The sequence below is a fragment of the Salvelinus sp. IW2-2015 genome, linkage group LG34 (assembly GCF_002910315.2).
Source record: "Salvelinus sp. IW2-2015 linkage group LG34, ASM291031v2, whole genome shotgun sequence".
Taxonomy (NCBI): Eukaryota; Metazoa; Chordata; class Actinopteri; order Salmoniformes; family Salmonidae; genus Salvelinus; species Salvelinus sp. IW2-2015.
In genome coordinates this window covers 3,136,544-3,143,570 of record NC_036873.1, presented here as the reverse complement: position 1 = coordinate 3,143,570, position 7,027 = coordinate 3,136,544, and the positions used below count along the sequence as shown (strand labels likewise).

At 43.0% G+C, this 7,027-nt stretch overlaps 1 pseudogene; it reads right to left on the bottom strand.

Moving 5' to 3' along the window:
• Positions 1-2,632: 2,632 nt before the first annotated feature.
• Positions 2,633-6,020, bottom strand: LOC111958412 (uncharacterized; annotated as a pseudogene).
• Between the last annotated feature and the right edge of the window lie 1,007 nt (positions 6,021-7,027).

Sequence of the window (7,027 nt, the reverse complement as noted above, 5' to 3'; positions counted from 1 at the left end):
ATTTATTTCATGTTATTTTATTTAAAATTGCATACTTTGTGCGACATACTTGTCCATAGCTGCTGTTTGAAGAGTTGAGACACTGACTGAAGGATATTTTGTTTGATTTATTTGGGTTTTTCATTGAAGTAGTTATTTTGCTTTTAGAACTGTACTTATTTTAAGCTTTTTGTTCTTGCAAAGATATTGTAGTAGACTCAGGCCAGGTGCACATATTTAATGACTATATAAATGTATCAGAAAAAGTCAAATTAAAAGGTCAATTCAATACGGAGACCAACTTTGTGATGGTTCTCAATGGAGATTATTTTAGATGTGATCACACCACGTTCATTGTATTTATGAAAACTACACCCATACAGTGTACAGTACCATTGTCACCTACTGACCTTTCTTGATATTGCTGGTTGTAAGTACGAATACCTGCATACATACTGGACTGGTAAGGAGCACTGCTATAACTATTATTAGTAGTAGAATTATAATGATTTAAACATTTGAACAAGTTGGGAAAACCCTTCAGTTAACTACTGTACCTATCAATTATCCAGTTGTAGGAATTATGGTTCATCAATATACATTTAACATATAACAACGTATGCTATGTGTTACAGCACTACTTTTGGTGTCCCCCTCAGGAATTGCTCTTGAGAAAATTTAATGTAATTGTCCCCTCCAAGGTTGATATCAGATTTTCGCCCCTGGTCTCCCAGTCCCTGCTGCTAAAATACTTCCCCACAGCATGATGCTGCCACCACCATGCTTCACCGTAGGGATGGTGCCAGGTTTCCTCCAGGTGTGACACTTGGCATTCAGGCCTAAGAGTTCAATCTTGGTTTCATCAGACCAGAGAATCTTGTTTCTCATGGTCCGAGAGACTTTAGGGGCCTTTTGGCAAACTCAAAGCGGGCTTTTACTGAGGAGTGGCTTCCGTCTGGCCACTCTACCATAAAGGCTTGATTGGTGGAGTGCTGCAGAGATGGTTTTCCTTCTGGAAGGTTCTCCAATCTCCACATAGGAACTCCAGAGCTCTGTCAGAGTGACCATCGGGTTCTTGGTCACCTCCCTGACCAAGGCCCTTCTCCCCCGATTGCTCAGTTTGGCCGGGCGGCCAGCTCTAGGAAGAGTCTTGGTGGTTCCAAACTCCTTCCATTTAAGAATTATGGAGGCCACTGTGTTCTTGGGTCCTTCAATGGTGCAGAAATGTTTTGAAACCCTTGCCCAGATCTGTGCCTTCGACACAATTCTGTCTCTGGGCTCTACGGACAATTCCTTCGACCTCATGGCTTGGTTTTTGCTCTGACATGCACTGTCAACTGTGGAACCTGATATAGACAGTTGTGTGCCTTTCCTAATCATGTACAATCATTTKAATTTACCACAGGTGGGCTCCAATCCTGTTGTAGAAACATCTCAAGGAAACAGGATGCACCTGAGCTCAATTTCGAGTCTTATAGCAAAGGGTCTGAATAGTTGTGTATATATATTTTTTTTWAATACATTTGCAAAATATAATTAGCTGTTTTTGCTTTGTCATTATGGGGTATTGTGTGTAGATTGCTGAAGAGTGTTTTTTACTTAATCCATTTTAGAATAAAGCTGAAGTAACATGTGGAAAAAGTCAAGGGGTCTGAATACTTTCCAAAGGCACTATACATTAGAATATAATTGCTGATCTGATCAGAAACACTGTGCTCACAACCTTTATCTCCTAACTGATGTCGTTGGTGTATTTTGTTGGAATATATTGTGCATTATAAACTGGGTGGTTCGAGCCCTGAATGCTGATTGGCTGACAGCTGTGGTATATCAGACCGTATACCATGGGTATGACAAAACATTTATTTTTTCTGCTCTAATTACGTTGGTAACCAGTTTATAATAGCAATAAGGCACCTCTGCGGTTTGTGATATATGGCCAATATACCACACCTCAGGCCTTATTGTGTAAATAGTCTAAGGTTTTTACTAAGCACAAGTCCATTCAGTTTAGGGTCCTGTGTGCGAAACAACACATAACGAGCTTGACAAATGTATACAGAAGAAAAGTTTCACACACATTTTAGATAAGAAAATATCAGCTTACCTTTGTAATGCCAACCATCCATCCAAATAAAAATAATTCCATGTGTCCGCCTTTAGTCTTGAAATAATTTCACATAGCCTATTTCATGATATGGGGTAATCCAATGAGCAACACTGCAGCTGTTGATTGCAGTGATCATCATTCATCAAGTATGCTATATTCTGTACACTGAGTGTACAACACATTAAGAACACCTTCCTAACATTGAGTTGCACCCCCACCTTTTGCCCTCAGAACAGCCTCAATTCGTCGGGGAATGGACTCTACAAGGTGTTGAAAGCGTTCCACAGGGATGCTGGCCGATGTTGACTCCAATGCTTCCTACAGTTGTGTGGTGGACCATTCTTGATGCGCACGAGAAACTGTTGAGTGTGAAAATCCTAGCAGTGTTGCCGTTCTTGACCCAAACTGCTGCTCCTGGCACCTACTACCAAACCCCATTCAAAGGCATCTACATTGTTGTATTGCCCATTCACCCTCTGAATGGCACACATACACAATCCATGTCTCAATTGTCTCAAGGTTTAAAAATCATCGACACTGATCGACACTGATTGAAGTGTATTTAACAAGTAACATCAATAAGGGATCATATATTTCACCTGGTCAGTCTATGTCATGGAAAGAGCAGGTGTCCCTAATGTTTTGTAAACTCAGTGTATAATCAATACATGACTTTCAAGGAGTAGATTATTTGATGCACGGGTATTAGAATGCTTTTCCATTGCATAAAATTAGCCTGCATTACCACATGATCTTTCTCGCTTGAGGAAGGCAATTTGGCCCTGGCTTACAAACAAAAWCCCCTGCATCATTTTGTAAATGATTGTCATTAGTCTACCGATTTTGTAAATGTAGGCTTATAATACATGTAATAATAACACATTTGATCTACCCCAATGAAAAATTGCACAGTGAGCATTAATCACATTTCAATAACATGCATGTATCAGTAGCTATGGTGATGTAGCTCTGGCTTTAGCTCTCTCTCCCTTTGACAGACAGTCAAACAATGAGTCAGGACTTTTTTGAAATGTGCCATTATTCCCCTTTTAAAAATAAATAAATTGATGCTCAACAACTGTCTAGATTTTGTTTCGATGCCTGTTAGCAAGCTAGACATGAGTGAGGAGATCATAAATGTAGCTCCATTATCATTCCTACACAGTTCCCATTTGGTTTTAGTGATTTCAATGCCCCCCACCCCCCCCCAAAAAAGTGATATTTTTTTATTCAAACCACCCACGCATTGAATGGGCTCTCTGAGAACCTCTTCCTGCAGTGCGTACAGGCGAATGGCCTCTCTCCCGTGTGCATCTTCAGGTGCATCTTCAGCTGGTGCTGGTGGGAGAACCTCTTCTCACACTGGGGGCAGCTGTATGCTTCTCCCCTGTGTGGACCCTCTGGTGCCTCTTCAGGCTGGATGAGTGGGAGAAACTAGCACGGCACAGGTGACAGCCGAATGGTTTCTCCCCTGTGTGGACCCTCTGGTGCCTCTTCAGGTCACCAGCCTGGGCAAAGCGCATGTGACACTGGGTACAGCTGAAAGGTTTTACCCCTGTGTGGACCCTATGGTGCCTCTTCAGGTCACCAGCCTGGGCGAAGCGCATGTGACACTGGGTACAGCTGAAGGGTTTCACCCCTGTGTGGACCCTCTGATGGATCTCCACTTTCTGGGGGCAGCTGAAGCCTTTGTTACAGAACATGCAGAAGAATCGTTTCTCTTTACTACTGCCAGATGTGGCTCCCCCTTCCTGAACCTGGCCTCTAGCCCTGTCGTTTGAGTTCAATACCTGATCAAAAAGGACATGGCCGTGTGAATCAGAAGGCCCCAACGACATGGACACTGGGTCGCGATCTCTGAGCGTGTGTAAAGGGGAGTTGGTTGCGACATTTGGATTTGTCTCTAAGCTTTCGCTGTAATCTAAAAAATCTCTGCCCTGTGATTGTCCGTCTCCTAGGTGACTATCTGCATTCCATGTGGGAGGAGCGTCGCCCTCCACTTTCACAGTCCCATCGTCTACCACTATAACCTCCCCTTTCTTATCTAGGCACCCTTCAGAGTATACACTACTACTGTACCGGTTCCAGTCCCCTCTAGACAGAGCAGTCTGTGTCTCTAAGCCCAAGGGTATGTTGCCAGGGTCCATCTCTGAAGTGTAAGAACAAGACGGATCATTGCCAGTCTCTAACGCGTCACCTGAGTCCCGATGGGAATGAACCATCCTCGGGCTTCGGTTACCGTAAAGTAAATACTCTGAGCCAGTAGCAGGAGTACAGCCCAGTCTCCCTGGCTCCAGTCTCTCTGGGTCTGACCTGTGGTCAGATAATCCATCTTGTAAAAGCCTTTGTGTTACAGTTGAAGTGTCTGTCTCTGACTTGAGTACGGCGTTCAGCGTTCCACTGACCTCCGTGATGCTGCATCGAGTCCTGGGCTGGGTCGCAGCAGCGGTGGATAGGTCCTCCGTGGCTACAGGGGGCGCCACTCCAGACGTTACACCAGTAGGGATGCTTCTGCTGTGTTGTGGGTGCTCTTCTTCAGTCCTCTCTTGTTTCACCAGAGACAACCCTGCAGGACCTGCAGCCTCTGCAGACTGGCACAAGAAGAGAGGTTATTACTGGAGTAGAATGAATAGAAATGAGTAGAATTGGATAACAATGTCGTAGTGAAGTCGCGACAAGCTCCAATATGGCAAATAAATCAGGATTTACATGTAAGCAAGTGAATAGCTRAGGGGAGCCTTTCTGAAATAAATGGGCCAGATTTTATTTCCAAAGTGACTGTAGTTTTTTATGCAACACTATTACACAAACCTCTATCACGATAACGCGCTGGGTTGAGGTTCCACTCCCCTCATCAATAGTTATTGGTTGGTCATCTCTCCATGTATTGTGTCCCGCTGGCTTCACGAAGCTCCTGTGGCCTCCAGTGAGATGTCCTTCACCTGAGAGAGTGATTGGGAGAAAAGAGGTGGTTAGGTTAGCTACTGTCAATGCTCAACGCTATATTGTTCACCAATACAATTTTGCCACTGTCTAGAATTGGCAAGGATGTAAGCTAACCCTTCCCATAACTTCTTGATATAATATTTATAGATTGATTGATTATGTTCCATGCGTCACATTGTTTTAATTGAGTAAATAAWAGGAAATTCATTCAATCAAAAATATGGTTATAAATWATGATATTGTGTCTTTGTGCAAGCTAAGTAATCAGGGGAATAAGTTTTGCATAGTATCCAAAAACCGACCAAGACCCAATTCTGGTTAACCATAACGTGGTTAACACATCTAAAGTCACACATGCGCAGAAGCGAACAGGGATACATGTCACGCACCCTCGGCCTTCTGCAAAATGTACCTCTTGCCATTCCTCTGTATCGGTCAAGGATCTTGACACTACTGGGACGACTGGCGAGGACGCGCTCTGCGCGCTCCCGTGATACCTTCAATTCCAATAGCTGTAGTTTCCTCCGCAATSCCCTGTTTTCTTTCTGGCTTTGAGWYATTTCCAAACGGAACACTGCATAGTCGTCGTCTACGAGTTTACAGATSTCTGCCACGGCTGCATTCGCTAGCACCTCCATGAYGGAGGCTATTTGAGTGTGAAAAACCATACAGTTAGCCATTGTTAGCTAACGTTAGTCTAGCTAGCTTTACCTAGATAACATCAATTAACAAGGTCCAGTCTCCAACGCAAATTAAACACTACATGGGGTAAGTATGTGATGCTGTGCTGTTATGAGTAATTGTTTTTGTTCCAGTTTGTCAAACGTCTAAATGTCAACAATTAAAACCGCTAAAGTGGTTCTTGGTCAATGTTCACTTCCGTTTACACYGAAGATAACGGATCTTATTGGTGTGCGTCATAGCTCAAAGGGTGTGGCTAAATGAAAACGGGTACTAAATTAAAAGATATGCGCGCTGTAATTTGAATTACGTTATTGCTCATTACATTACACATTCAGGGCTCGAATTTCCACTATAAACTGGGTAGTTCGAGCCCTGAATGCTGATTGACTGAAAGCCGTGATATACCACGGGTATCATTTATTTGTACTGYTCTAAATACGTTGGTAACCAGTTTATAATAGCAAGAAGGCATCTCGGGGTTTGTGGCTTATGGCCAATATACCACAGCTAAGGGCTGTATCCAGGCGCTCCGCGTTGCGTTGTGCGTAAGAACAGCCCTTAGCCGTGGTTTATTGGCCATATACCACACCCCCCCACCTTATTGCTTAAATATGGTCTGAATGCGGCAAGGGTACGTAACCTTGCAAAGCCCCTTCTTTCTTCACATTGACACCTCGTCGTCTTTTCCCATATTTTCTTCTCATTCTCATTGGCGCTCCAGCAGACAAATGCCGCATTCACAAAGAAACACACAGCGAGGCAGGGTTTAACGTGACCACGCCCCTGATTAGGGTACAGCTGTAGGGTACCCCATTACTCCTATGATAAATTGCTTACTTTACTCATATCCTGTATTATTTTTTACAATAATTTAATTAACAATAAACATTTTGGATATGCTTGGTTGGTCATTTTTAACATAATTGTATGTCGTCTTAATCAACAAACTATACTGAACAAATATATAAACGCAACATGCAACAATTTCAATGATTATGATGTAACAGTTCACCAGTTCGAATGACATTGTAGAGAAATTAACWTTGGATTCTCTGGCAACAGCTCTGGTGGACATTCCTGCAGCCATCATGAATTGCACACTCCCTCAACTTGAGACATCTGTGGCATTGTGTTGTGACAAAACTGCACATTTTAGAGTGGCCTTTTATTGTCCCCTGCACAAGGGGTGTGTGTGTGTGTGGAACATTTCTGGGATCATTTATTTCAGCTCATGAAACATGGGACCGACACTTTACATGTTGTGTTTATATTTTTGTTCAGTGTACATCATACCTAAAAACACTTTCA